Source organism: Triticum urartu, chromosome 6 (assembly GCF_003073215.2).
Source record: "Triticum urartu cultivar G1812 chromosome 6, Tu2.1, whole genome shotgun sequence".
Taxonomy (NCBI): Eukaryota; Viridiplantae; Streptophyta; class Magnoliopsida; order Poales; family Poaceae; genus Triticum; species Triticum urartu.
In genome coordinates, this window is record NC_053027.1 from 521,943,889 (window position 1) to 521,959,693 (window position 15,805).

Here is a 15,805-nt window from a genome sequence, read left to right on the forward strand (position 1 = left end):
CCCGCCCACGTGTCGCTCTCCCGAGCACACGTGGCGGGAGGCCGCGCAGCTAAGGGTGCGAGGTGGCGAGCAGGCGCTGACAAGATAACCATCGTGGAAAACGGTGGCGTCCCTAGCGGTCCCTCTCGGTACTGTTTAGGCGACACAGACGGGCATTTAATGCCCTTGTCCCCTGCCGTCAGGGTTAGGTTTGATAACACTGTAGCAGGTAGCTGTGCCTGCTACAGCACCTAGCTGCCCCTACTACAGCGCCTTTCCATTTTTGCCCTTGACCTCCGTTGCTCTATGTCGGTAACCCCTTGAGCATATAAAAGGAGGCCCGAGTGCAACGGGGGTCGGCCATTTTTTGGGAGCCTTGGGGAGGAGGCCATTCCAGACACCCACGCTCGGTCTTGCTAGTCGCCGGTGTGTACTGTAGCACTCCGCGCTCCCGAGCTAGAAATCAATACCAAACCACAAAGCAGGAGTAGGGTTTTACGCATCCGTGCGGCCCAAACCTGGGTAAATCGCTCGCATGCTTCGCCTCGATTTTCCCTTCGCACGACCAACCGCCCGCGTGTTTCGCCTCGATCTGCTCTTTGCGCAACCTCCGCCCCCCGCCGAACCAAAAGGGACCCGGTCCGCCGGTCCCATAGGTGTCCGTGGATCAGAAACCCCGGCAGATAGCACACAAGGTATTCCTCTAGCATCCGGGAGTTGCATAATCTCATAGTCGAAGGAATATGTATTTTACATTAAGAAAGCAATAGCAATAAACTGAATGATCAATATGCTAAGCTAACGGATGGGTCTTGTCCATCACATCATTCTCCTAATGATGTAATCTCATTAACAACACATGTCCATGGTTAGGAAACCTTAACCATCTTTGATCAACGAGCTAGTCTAGTAGAGGCTTACTAGGGACTCCTATTTGTTTATGTATTCACACATATATTTAAGTTTCTGATCAATACAATTCTAGCATGAATAATAACCTTTATCATGAATAAGGAAATATAAAATAACAAGTTTATTATTGCCTCTAGGGCATATTTCCTTCAGAGGGGTGGCACGACCTGTGGGGATCCTAGGCCTCCTCTGGTGTCCAGTTAGTTATATATACCCCCAAAATCCTACCTTCAATTATTACAGATTTTCCACGTTGTCTCCACTCCCTGTTTTGATGATTTTTGTATTTACCCCTGATCTAGCCCTATGCCGAAGGGGAGAACCTTTATCTTCAACCTCTTCATCAACCTTTGCTGCTGCCATGATGATCCGAGGGAAGCCCGCCTTCGAGGCTGAGGGTTTGTGATAGCAGCTATGTGTCATGTACCCATTTTCTTTGATCTTATGAATAATAAACATGATTTTTTTAGGTGAATAAACATGATTATGATCTTGGGTATTGATGATTAATTGAATTGTACAATGTATCTCTTATGATTGATCAAATCTTTGACGCCCTCTAGCATATCACAGTAGATAACTATGGCACTTCCGACATACATGAATGTAGCAAGCCCTACAAGCCACGATGACAACATGCTCATGATGACATGATGGCCATGAGGGCATCTCCAGCCGTTCGCCCCCCCAGGGCGCCTAAATAGAGCGGCATGGGGGCGTGCCGGCGCTAGTTCGGCCCCTGGGGGCGACCTAGCTCCCCGTCACGCCCCCAAGCGCCGGCCCCAGGATGCGGGAAATTTAAACTTGGTCGTTCCCGCTCTCAAAAGACGCCACAAATCCGGTGATCGGACGTAGTCTGGCGTTACAAAAAACAGAGCGCCGCACGCCGCAAGTTCGCGTGCGCAATGATTCACTCGGCAGGGTCGGCTCCAGGCGTTGGCGGAGTCGGCGTGCGCGGGCTTGGCGGTGTCGGAGCTGCTTCGGTGCTGGGCTGTGTCGGCGCGGGTTCGGCACTGCTGGGCAGCGATGTAGAGGCGTCGTTCGGGCTTGGCATCCGTGTGGTCGTGGGCACGGGAGCTTGCGTCATCGGCGTCGTCGGCGTTGCCGTCTGCATTTGGTTCAGGATGAGGCCGCGCTCCGCCATGTACCACGCCCTGAGCTGCTCGTCGTTGCTCTAGAGCATGTCTGCCCCGCCCATCAGAAAAGCCATGTCGGTGTTCCTCTTCTTCGCGGCGACGTTCGTCCGGAGCAGGTCGAGCTTGATGGCGCTGTTCTTCATCAGCGACGACCACCGCGCCTCGGTCTTCTCTTCACGTAGGATGGTCTGGGCCTGGGCGTCGGCAAGGCAATGATCGATGGACTCCTGCACTCACGCGGTTGCCGCGTCGGCGTTTTTCTCCTTCTTTGCCAATTTGTGGCCGCCCAGCTGCCCCTCTGACGCGCTCGGAGTCGTCGCGTCCGGCTTGTATGTCTCCTTGGCCTTGTCGAGGGTACGTCGGACTTCCGCCCACTTCTCGCACTTGTCAATGCGCTTGTAGACGTGGAGGTGCTTGAAGTCGGCGTCTTGGTTGTCGCGCCGATACATGGTGAACATACGCAGCAGCCGCGCGGAGGAACAACAGTTGGCGGGCGGCGGGCGTTGACGACGAAGAGACGCGGGCGAACGGCGTGCGTACCTGATCCTCAACGCTGGCGCCGCTTTCCGGGCGAGCCGCGACCTCCTCGACGATTCCATGCCATTTGTTGCACGCCAGCTGGATACGCCCCCAATGGTTCGCCATCGCCTTGGAGCCGCGTTGCATGTAGACGCCTTTGAAGTATGGGTCGACGAGCTTCCGCTCGTCGAACTCGGCCTTGATGCGGTCTCAGTACGTCTCCAAGCTCTGGTTCGCGCCGGTGGTCGGGTCGAGGCAGACGACTTTCCATGCTTCGGCGAGGCATTCCTCCTCCTTGGACGTCCACTTGATGCGCGGTTCGCCTGACCTAGCCACCCGCTTCTTCTTCTTCTGGCGCCCCTTCGTCGGAACAGGAGCCGGCTCCTCCTCCTCCTCGTCCTCCTCCTCCTCCTCGGGTTCCTGCGCTTCGTGCGCGTCCTCGCCGTAGACGTAGCCGAGCTCGGCCTCCATGTCGCCGCTGAGATCCACTACCTCGTCCTGGGTGGCGAACCTGGGAGACGCGGCGGCCGCGGTCGATCCTATCGCGATGATGTCGTCCATGTCGGCTCCTGTGTCGTCGGTGTCGCCGAGGTGCGAGAAGGGCAGCGGTCCACGACGGAGATGGGGCGTCGGTGTGGACGCGTAGGCGGCGGGCGGCGCGTAGTTGTATGGAGGGTACTGCACGCCGACGAAGGCGGGCGAGGGTGTGTGCGTCGTGGGGTGGCCATGGGGGAAGGTCACGTTTGGGTTGAACCCCCCGTGCGCGTCGCCGTCAGCGTAGCCGGGCGACGACGATCCCCATGGAGATCCGACGCCTTACTGTCCCCAGGGCGCGTACTGGGCGTGGCTGACGACGGGTGGATTCATCATCCCCGCGTGGTCGACCGATGAGGAAGACGCCGCCGCACGCGTCGCGTTGTCGCGGGCCTTCTTGGCAATGGCCCTGTTCCGTCGGTCAGTGGTGACTGCGTCGCGTCGCTGAACTTCCACCCTCCACTCGGCGCTCGACATGCCCGGTGGCTTCGATGGCGGCGCCCTCGGCTTCCTCTGCTTCGGCTAGGCCACGGTGCCAGTCGTGGTTGCCGCCGCGCGCGGCATGGCGTACTTCTTCGGCGGCATGGCGGCGACTGGAAGGCGAGCTGGAGGGGGTTTGGCGGGAGAAAGGGAGGGAATGGCGGGAGGAAGGCGAGCGAGCGGAAGAGATGCGAGGAAAAAGCGTTAAGAAGCGGCGGGAAAAGGCCCTCGGGTCGCCGCCAGGACGGGCCCACGTGCCTTTTTCGCTTGTGCCGGCTCCCCAAGCGCCCTCCAGGGCGTCGGGTTCGGCCTGGGTCCGCCGGCACCAGTTTTGACCCGAGCCGGCGAAAAACAGGCTTCTGGGGGCGCGACTGGGCCATTTTTTTGACGCCGGCGCGGCAAAATCGCCTCGGAAGGGCCTGTTGGGGGTGCGGCAGGAGATGCCCTGAGAAAAACAACAACTAATCCCCACCCTCTTTTTTTAGTAGTATAAGTAGAAACAAGCTACGTTTTACATATGTAGCATGTCTGCAACCCAAGATGAAATCTATACCTACTATTAAAGAGAATAGATATTCTTGGTTTAGTTCCATTTTGTTTCGTCCCGTTTTGAGTTTTTTTTTTGAAAAGATTACACACAACATTATTAGATACACATGACATGTATAGGTATAGCCATGATCACGAAAAGATTACACACAACATTATTAGATACACATGACATGTATAGCCATGATCACGTACTAGAAAAAAAAGTACTAGGCACGCCCCTACGTCCGGACTCTAAAACACCTATAGCCATGGTCACGTATACATATACTAGGAAAAAATATGTACTAACCACATCCGGACTCTAAACTTAAAAGGGAAAGTACAAATGTATGGATACAAGGAATAGCAAACCGAAAACAATTCTTCACCCAGTCAAAAAAGGGTAAGGCACATGATAACATTATCACTGCTACAATAGACGTCCTCTCTTGAATTGGCTGTTCACAAAGCCAACTATTTCACGATAGACTTCCACTTTTTTTTCCGGATAGACTTCCATATGTACGACTGTGTTGATATTTTTTCGCTTGGTCACAGCTGTGTTATAGCAAATTAGAGGTCATAGGTCACCATACATCTAAAAAATGAATATATTATTTTGATTTGTATAATTTCAGCATAAAAATATGGTCTATTGATCTTAATTTTACGCCCCGTGAAAAAAAAGATCTTGATTTTTACGGTTGAGATTAAAAGATAGAAATCCAAAAAAAAGATTAAAAAATAGAAAAAGTTAAGCATAACTATAGTTATGTACACATGAATTTAAGTTAGCACGTACAATCTATATCTATACCAACTATTAAAAGGAATAGATATTTTTGGTTTGGTTCCGCTTTGTTTCGTCCCGTTTTGAGTAATTTCTTTTTGAAACTACCAGCAACTGTTGGCTTCTATATTATGAGGCAGGGAGCAATATTTACAAGGCCGTACGCACGGTCTGAAGGAAGAAGTTCAGAGAAAAGAAAAAGGCCCTAGGGAACACAGTGGGTAGGGTGCTCTCTCATGTCGGAACCCCAAAGGGTGCTGCATGCATCTTGCTCCCGCTAGTCTCCTGTTGGGGAACGATGCAGAAAACAAAATTTTCCTACTCGTTTCACCAAGATCCATCTAGGAGTTCATCTAGCAACGAGTCATCGGATGCATCTACATACCTTTGTAGATCGCGAGCGGAAGCGTTCAAAGAACGGAGTTGATGTAGTCGAACACGACGTGATCCAAATCACCGATGAACAAGCGCCGAACGGACGGCACCTCCGCGTTCAACACACGTACGGAACGGATGACGTCTCCTCCTTTCTTGATCCAGCAAGGGGGAAGGAGAGGTTGATGAAGATCCAGCAACACGACGGCGTGGTGGTGGATGCAGGGCGTCACAGTAGCAGGCTTCGCCTATACTACGAGAGGGAGACGTAACGGGGAGAGAGGGAGGCGCCAGGGGCTGTGGTATGAAGTCCTCCCTCTCCTCAACTATATATAGGAGGGCCAAAGGGGGGGTGCGCCAGCCTAGGAGATCCAATCTCCTAGGGCCGGCGGCCAAGGGGAGGTTTCCCTCCCCCCCCCCCAAGGCACCTAGAGGTGCCTTCCACCATTGGGACTCTTCCCTTTTGTGGAAACCTAGGCGCATGGGCTTTTGGGGCTGGTGCCCTTGGCCCATGCAGGCCAAGGCGCACCCCCTACAGCCCATGTGGCCCCCCGGGACAGGTGGCCCCACCCGGTGGGCCCCCGGGACCCTTCCGTTGGTCCCGGTACAATACCGATGACCCCGAAACTTGTCCCGATGGCCGAAACTGCACTTCCTATATATAATTCTTTACCTCCGGACCATTCCGGAACTCCTCGTGACGTCCGGGATCTCATCCGGGACTCCGAACAACATTCGGGTTACTGCATATACATATCTTCACAACCCTAGCGTCACCGAACCTTAAGTGTGTAGACCCTACGGGTTCGGGAGACAAGCAGACATGACCGGGACGACTCTCCGGTCAATAACCAACAGTGGGATCTGGATACCCATGTTGGCTCCCACATGCTCCACGATGATCTCATCGGATGAACCACGATGTCGAGGATTAAACAACCCCGTATACAATTCCCTTTGTCAATCGGTATGTTACTTGCCCGAGACTCGATCGTCGGTATCCCAATACCTTGTTCAGTCTCGTTACCGGCAAGTCACTTTACTCGTACCGTAATGCATGATCCCGTGATCAACCACTTGGTCACCTTGAGCTCATAATGATGATGCATTACCGAGTGGGCCCAGTGATACCTCTCCGTTATATGGAGTGACAAATCCCAGTCTCGATCCGTGTCAACCCAACAGACACTTTCGGAAATACCTGTAGTGCACCTTTATAGTCACCCAGTTACGTTGTGACGTTTGATACACCCAAAGCACTCTTACCGTATCCGGGAGTTACACGATCTCATGGTCAAAGGAAAAGATACTTGACATTGGAAAAGCTCTAGCAAACGAACTACACGATCTTGTGCTATGCTTAGGATTAGGTCTTGTCCATCACATCATTCTCCTAATGATGTGATACCGTTATCAATGACATCCAATGTCCATAGCCAGGAAACCATGACTATCTGTTGATCAACGAGCTAGTCAACTAGAGGCTTACTAGGGACATATTATGGTCTATGTATTCACACGTGTATTACGATTTCCGGATAATACAGTTATAGCATGAATAAAGACAATTATCATGAACAAAGAAATATAATAATAATACTTTTATTATTGCCTCTAGGGCATATTTCCAACAGTCTCCCACTTGCACTAGAGTCAATAATCTAGTTACATTGTGATGAATCGAACACCCATGGAATTCTGGTGTTGATCATGTTTTGCCCTAGGGAGAGGTTTAGTCAACGGATCTGCTATATTCAGGTCCGTATGTACTTTACAAATCTCTATGTCTCCATCTTGAACATTTTCACGAATGGAGTTGAAGCGACGCTTGATGTGCCTTGTCTTCTTGTGAAACCTGGGCTCTTTGGCAAGTGCAATAGCCCCAGTGTTGTCACAAAAGAGTTTGATTGGCCCCGACGCATTGGGTATGACTCCTAGGTCGGTGATGAACTCCTTCACCCATATTGCTTCATGTGCTGCCTCCGAGGCTGACATGTACTCCGCTTCACATGTAGATCCCGCCACGACGCTCTGCTTGCAGCTGCACCAGCTCACTGCTCCACCATTCAACATATACACGTATCCGGTTTGTGACTTAGAGTCATCCAGATTTGTGTCGAAGCTAGCGTCGACGTAACCCTTTACGACGAGCTCTTCGTCACCTCCATAAACGAGAAACATCTCCTTAGTCCTTTTTAGGTACTTCAGGATATTCTTGACCGCTGTCCACTGTTCCTTGCCGGGATTACTTTGGTATCTGCCTACCAAACTCACGGCAAGGTTTACATCAGGTCTGGTACACAGCATGGCATACATAATAGAACCTATGGCTGAGGCATAGGGGATGACACTCATTTCTTCTATCTCTTCTGCCGTGGTCGGGCATTGAGCTGAGCTCAATCTCACACCTTGCAAAACAGGCAAGAACCCTTTCTTGGACTGATCCATTTTGAACTTCTTCAAAATCTTATCAAGGTATGTGCTTTGTGAAAGACCTATGAGGCGTCTCGATCTATCCCTATAGATCTTGATGCCTAATATATAAGCAGCTTCTCCAAGGTCCTTCATTGAAAAACTCTTATTCAAGTAGGCCTTGATGCTGTCCAAGAGTTCTATATCATTTCCCATCAAAAGTATGTCATCTACATATAATATGAGAAATGCTACAGAGCTCCCACTCACTTTCTTGTAAACGCAGGCTTCTCCATAAGTCTGCGTAAACCCAAACGCTTTGATCATCTCATCAAAGCGAATGTTCCAACTCCGAGATGCTTGCACCAGCCCATAAATCGAGCGTTGGAGCTTGCACACCTTGTCAGCATTCTTAGGATCGACAAAACCTTCCGGCTGCATCATATACAATTCTTCCTTAAGGAAACCATTAAGGAATGCCGTTTTGACGTCCATTTGCCATATTTCATAATCGTAGAATGCGGCAATTGCTAACATGATTCGGACGGACTTTAGCTTCGCTACCGGTGAGAAAGTCTCATCGTAGTCAACCCCTTGAACTTGTCGATAACCCTTAGCGACAAGCCGAGCTTTATAGATGGTCACATTACCATCCGCGTCTGTCTTCTTCTTAAAGATCCATTTATTTTCTATGGCTCGCCGTTCAACGGGCAAGTCAGTCAAAGTCCATACTTCGTTTTCATACATGGATCCTATCTCGGATTTCATGGCTTCTAGCCATTTGTCGGAATCCGGTCCCGCCATCGCTTCTTCATAGTTCGAAGGTTCACCGTTGTCTAACAACATGATTTCCAAGACAGGGTTGCCGTACCACTCTGGTGCGGAACGTGTTCTTGTGGTCTTTCGAATTTCAGTAGGAGCTTGATCAGAAGTATCTCGATCATCATCAATAACTTCCTCTCTAGTCGGTGCAGGCACCTCAGGAACATTTTATTGAGTTGCGCCATTTGCCGGTTCAAGAGGCAATACTTCATCAAGTTCTACTTTCCTCCCACTTACTTCTTTCGAGAGAAACTCTTTCTCCAGAAAGATTCCATTCTTGGCAACAAAGATCTTGCCTTCGGATCTTAGGTATAAGGTATACCCAATAGTTTCTTTAGGGTATCCTATGAAGACGCATTTTTCCGACTTGGGTTCGAGCTTCTCAGGTTGAAGTTTCTTGACATAAGCATCGCATCCCCAAACTTTTAGAAACGACAGCTTAGGTTTCTTCCCAAACCATAATTCATACGGTGTCGTCTCAACGGATTTCGACGGAGCCCTATTTAAAGTGAATGCGGCAGTCTCTAAAGCATAGCCCCAAAAAGATAGCGGTAAATCGGTAAGAGACATCATAGATCGCACCATATCCAATAGAGTGCGATTACGACGTTCGGACACACTGTTACGCTGAGGTGTTCCAGGCGGCGTGAGTTGTGAAACTATTCCACATTTTCTTAAGTGTGTGCCAAATTCGTGACTCAAGTATTCTCCTCCACGATCTGATCGTAGAAACTTGATTTTCCTGTCACGTTGATTCTCAACCTCACTCTGAAATTCCTTGAACTTTTCAAAGGTTTCAGACTTGTGTTTCATTAAGTAGACATACCCATATCTACTCAAGTCATCAGTGAGGGTGAGAACATAACGATAGCTACCGCGAGCCTCAACAGTCATTGGACCGCACACATCAGTATGTATGATTTCCAATAAGTTGGTTGCTCGCTCCATTGTTCCTGAGAACGGAGTCTTGGTCATTTTTCCCATGAGGCATGGTTCACACGTGTCAAATGATTCATAATCAAGAGACTCTAAAAGTCCATCTGCATGGAGCTTCTTCATGCGTTTGACACCTATGTGACCAAGGCGGCAGTGCCACAAATATGTGGGACTATCATTATCAACCTTACATCTTTTGGTACTCACACTATGAATATGTGTAGTAATACGCTCAAGATTCATTAAGAATAAACCATTGACTATCGGAGCATGACCATAAAACATATCTCTCATATAAATAGAACAACCATTATTCTCGGATTTAAATGAGTAGCCATCTCGTATTAAACGAGATCCTGATACAATGTTCATGCTCAAACATGGCACTAAATAACAATTATTGAGGTTTATAACTAATCCCGTAGGTAAATGTAGAGGTAGCGTGCCGACGGCGATCACATCGACCTTGGAACCATTCCCGACGCGCATTGTCACCTCGTCCTTCACCAGTCTCCGTTTATACCGCAGCTCCTGCTGTGAGTTACAAATATGAGCAATGGCACCGGTATCAAATACCCAGGAGTTACTGCGAGCACTGGTTAGGTACACATCAATTACATGTATATCAAATATACCTTTGGTGTTGCCGGCCTTCTTGTCCGCTAAGTATTTGGGGCAGTTCCGCTTCCAGTGACCCTTCCCTTTGCAATAAAAGCACTCTGTCTCAGGCTTGGGTCCATTCTTTGACTTCTTCCCGACAGCTTGCTTGCCGAGCGCAGCAACTTCCTTGCCATCCTTCTTGAAGTTCTTTTTACCCTTGCCCTTCTTGAACTTAGTGGTTTTATTCATCATCAACACTTGATGTTCCTTCTTGACTTCTACCTCTGCTGATTTCAGCATAGCAAATACTTCAGGAATGGTCTTTACCATCCCCTGCATATTGAAGTTCATCACAAAGCTCTTGTAGCTTGGTGGAAGCGGCTGGAGGATTCTGTCAATGACCGCGTCATCCGGGAGATTAACTCCCAGCTGAGTCAAGCGGTTATGTAACCCAGACATAGTGAGTATGTGCTCACTGACAGAACTATTTTCCTCCATCTTACAGCTGAAGAACTTATCGGAGACTTCATATCTCTCGATCCGGGCATGAGCTTGAAAAACCATTTTCAGCTCTTCGAACATCTCATATGCTCCATGTCTCTCAAAACGCTTTTGGAGCCCCGGCTCTAAGCTGTAAAGCATGCCGCACTGAACGAGGGAGTAGTCATCAGTACGTGTCTGCCAAGCGTTCATAGCGTCTTGGTTCTGTGGGACGGGTGGATCACCTAGCGGTGCTTTGTAGGACATAATCTTTCTTGGCAGCTATGAGGATGATCCTCAGGTTCCGGACCCAGTCCGTATAGTTGCTGCCATCGTCTTTCAGCTTGGTTTTCTCTAGGAACGCGTTGAAATTGAATACAACGTTGGCCATTTGATCTACAAGACATATTGTAAAGATTTTAGACTAAGTTCATGATAATTAAGTTCATCTAATCAAATTATTAATGAACTCCCACTTAGATAGACATCCCTTCTAGTCATCTAAGTATTACATGATCCGAGTTAACTAGGCCGTGTCCGATCATCACGTGAGACGGACTAGTCAACGTCGGTGAACATCTTCATGTTGATCGTATCTTCTATACGACTCATGCTCGACCTTTCGGTCTTCTGTGTTCCGAGGCCATGTCTGTACATGCTAGGCTCGTCAAGTTAACCCTAAGTGTTTTGCATGTGTAAAACTGTCTTACACCCGTTGTATGTGAACGTAAGGATCTATCACACCCGATCATCACGGCGTGCTTCGAAACGACGAACTGTAGCAACGGTGCACAGTTAGGGGAGAACACTTCTTGAAATTGTTGTAAGGGATCATCTTATTTACTACCGTCGTTCTAAGTAAACAAGATGCAAAACATGATAAACATCACATGCAATCAAATAATAATAGTGACATGATATGGCCAATATCACATAGCTCCTTTGATCTCCATCTTGGGGCTCCATGATCATCCTGTCACCGTCATACTCATCGACATGTAAGTTGTGATTCCTTGTACAATAGCATGAACATCTCATACATCACATATAGATCATTCATCATTCATCACAACTTTGGCCATATCATATCACAAAGCACTTGCTGCAAAAACAAGTTAGACGTCCTCTAATTGTTGTTGCAGGTTTTACGTGGCTGAAGTAGGGTTCTAACAAGAACGTTTTCTTACCTACGTGAAAGCCACAATGTGATTTGTCAACTTCTATTTACCCTTCATAAGGACCCTGTTCATCGAATCTGCTCCAACTAAAGTAGGAGAGAACAGACACCCGCCAGCCACCTTATGCAACTTGTGCATGTTAGTCGGTTGGAACCGGTCTCACGTAAGCATACGTGTAAGGTTGGTCCGGGCCGCTTCATCCCACAATACCGTTGAAGCAAGATAAGACTAGTAGCGGCAAGAAAGTTGACAACATCAACGCCCACAACAAATTGTGTTCTACTCGTGCAAGAGAACTACGCATAGACCCACTGTTGGGAACGTTGCAGAAAACAAAAATTTCCTACTCGTTTCACCAAGATCCATCTAGGAGTTCATCTAGCAACGAGTGATCGGATGCATCTACATACCTTTGTAGATCGCGAGCGGAAGCGTTCAAAGAACGGGGATGATGTAGTCGAACACGACGTGAATCAAATCACCGGAGATCCTAGCACCGAACGGACGGTGCCTCCGCGTTCAACACACGTACGGGACGGATGACGTCTCCTTCCCCTTCTTTGATTCCAGCAAGGGGGAAGGAGAGGTTGATGAAGATCCAGCAGCACCGACGGCGTGGGTGGTGGATGCAGGGCGTCACAGTAGCAGGGCTTCGCCTATACTACGAGAGGAGACGTAACGGGGGAGAGAGGAGGCGCCAAGGGGCTGTGGGTATGAAGTCCTCCCTCTCCTCAACTATATATAGGAGGGCCACAAGGGGGGGTGCGCCAGCCTAGGAGATCCAATCTCCTAGGTGCGGCGGCCAAGGGAGGTTTCCCTCCCCCCCAAGGCACCTAGGGCCTTCCACCATTGGGACTCTTCCCTTTTGTGGAAACCCTAGGCGCATGGGCCTTTTGGGGCTGGTGCCCTTGGCCCATGCAGGCCAAGCGCACCCCCTACAGCCCATGTGGCCCCCCGGGACAGGTGGCCCCACCCGGTGGACCCCCGGGACCCTTCCGGTGGTCCCGGTACAATACCGATAACCCCAAAACTTGTCCCGATGGCCGAATACAGCACTTCCTATATATAATTCTTTACCTCCGGACCATTCCGGAACTCCTCGTGACGTCCGGATCTCATCCGGGACTCCGAACAACATTCGGGTTACTGCATATACATATCTTCACAACCCTAGCGTCACCGAACCTTAAGTGTGTAGACCCTACGGGTTCGGGAGACAAGCAGACATGACCGAGACGACTCTCCGGTCAATAACCAACAGCGGGATCTGGATACCCATGTTGGCTCCCACATGCTCCACGATGATCTCATCGGATGAGCCACGATGTCGAGGATTTAATCAACCCCGTATACAATTCCCTTTGTCAATCGGTATGTTACTTGCCCGAGACTCGATCGTCGTATCCCAATACCTTGTTCAGTCTCGTTACCGGCAAGTCACTTTACTCGTACCGTAATGCATGATCCCGTGATCAACCACTTGGTCACCTGAGCTCATAATGATGATGCATTACCGAGTGGGCCAGTGATACTCTCCGTTATATGGAGTGACAAATCCCAGTCTCGATCCGTGTCAACCCAACAGACACTTTCGGAAATACCTGTAGTGCACCTTTATAGTCACCCAGTTACGTTGTGACGTTTGATACACCCAAAGCACTCTTACCGTATCCGGGAGTTACACGATCTCATGGTCAAAGGAAAAGATACTTGACATTGGAAAAGCTCTAGCAAACGAACTACACGATCTTGTGCTATGCTTAGGATTAGGTCTTGTCCATCACATCATTCTCCTAATGATGTGATCCCGTTATCAATGACATCCAATGTCCATAGCCAGGAAACCATGACTATCTGTTGATCAACGAGCTAGTCAACTAGAGGCTTACTAGGGACATATTATGGTCTATGTATTCACACGTGTATTACGATTTCCGGATAATACAGTTATAGCATGAATAAAGACAATTATCATGAACAAAGAAATATAATAATAATACTTTTATTATTGCCTCTAGGGCATATTTCCAACATCTCCATGATTCCAAGGATCCCCGAACTGCTTGGAGGATGGCCGAGGGCGCGGCTATCTTCTTCTGGAACACTCTACGGTTGCGTTCGAGCCAAAGCTCCCATGAGATGAGTATGGTGAGAGACCGGACACCTTTCTGATGCTCAACAGATGTGGCGTTGAGGATATGAGACCAGAATGTCTTCGAGCAGTTGCTATCCGGCCAAGTTTTCGGGTCGAGGGCGGCGCAGCCGTACCCGCTGGCCGCAGTGCTATAGGTCCGCCGCGCCTCCGGGCAGTGCCATAGTAGGTGAACTGAGGTTTCTGGGTTGCGAACACATAGCGATGATGAAAATTGAAAATGTAGAGATGGCACTTAGACATGACCCTCTCCTCCCTGTCCTCCTCCCCTCCTCCTCCTCCTCCTCCTCTCTCTCTCTCTCTCTGCGTGATGCGTAATGGCACACGCAAAAACAGTTCACACTAGTTTTGAGTATTTTTACGTCCACTATTTTTTAGTTTTGTCCGTTTGTGACAAACATAAATGCAAACAAACAAAACCGGGACAATACGAATGAAACCAGGACGTACCTTTAAAGGAAACTTAACTGAAACAAAAGCGAAGTGGCCGGCCGCACTTCGTAACCTGACCCAAAAATATACATGGGAGTCCAAACTAGCTACGAGCTGCAGGGTGCCAGCTAGCTTGATTCTTTCCCGGCTAAACACATGAGTATATGTCAAGCAGGCTGTTGGATCGATCCGGCGGCAACTACATGGCTCGATTAATTGCTCCCTGAGAACTTGCACGTGATTCAATTAACATGTGCACAACCCTAGCTTCAATGAGTCAAGTTAGTATTTTATTAATAGCTACTTGAATTGTTTTCTTTTCTGCTCTTCCTATCCGATCGTCCACGCATCAGGTTTTCGTAGCTAAACTGACTACACAATAAGTAACTATTCTATAAGGAGGAGAAAATGAGGTATTTTCATATTCCTAAAATTCCTTTTTTTTCCACCGGCTCATGTATTCCTATGTGACATGATATGGATTTTGCATAACTCGAAACGTGCTAGAGAAATGTTTTGCAAGGATTGGGATCCTCTCAGTGCAATGCAGATTAGCATGCATGTTACTTTTCTTTCCTCATCTTCAAGGAGAATTACTTTTTTTGTTCATCTTCAAAGCCAAAATCATAATATTATTTTCATCGTGCTTTCAGGAAACTGATACTTACTTATGCTAATTTGCATATCTTGGTATATGCAAAGGAGCAACTGAACAACTACCCGTGCAAGCTCACATTGATCAATCAAGGTTAGCTTTTCTATAGTATTGATTGTTGAATAGTCATGCAAAGTAGCCTTTTGCAGAGATGGTGAAAGCACCCAATTTGATTCATCTCGGAATAATTGATGTGTATCCTAAATCAAATTATTGCTTATGTTTTAGGCTGTGTTTAGGCTTAAATCATCACTTGCTTACTGGGATAGGAGAGTGAGGTGATTTTTTTCTCCTATTGCAACGTACAAACATATTTAGGTGGCACTTTCGGATGTTATCATGTCACGATGACGGTAGTTTCGATGGACAGTGGGCACAATAATTTCTCTTCCGTTGCAACGCACAGACATATGTGCTAGTACAACCGATGAGAGATAAACCATGTTTGAGACCTTGAACGGAAACAACTAGTAGAAGGGACCCGAAAAAGAAAAAGACCTTGCCTAAACCTAGTCCCCAAATCCAAACAGGAACTTAATCCAGAGGGTCGCTCCAACAGCTACTATCCAACAGTTGGGCGATGAGCAAAGCCAGACTGAAGCCCCACCAATTTAATTGCCCCCATGCATCAACATCTCCTGTGGCCGTGGGGCAGCAATCACGTACAGCAAACATGCCAATCCTCCCGCTCGCACAGCTCAAGGAAACAATTCCACCTGCCACGGCCAGTCCGCCGTCGTGGGCCAGCCGCGCCACGACCAAAGGACGACGTAGGACGTACGTACGACCTGTGCACCACCCGCCGGTCCGGCCCGGCGACAGCGTGCCCCTCCTCCTCCTCTCCGTCCGTCCAAACCACATCCCCGAGAGCAGCGTTGCAGC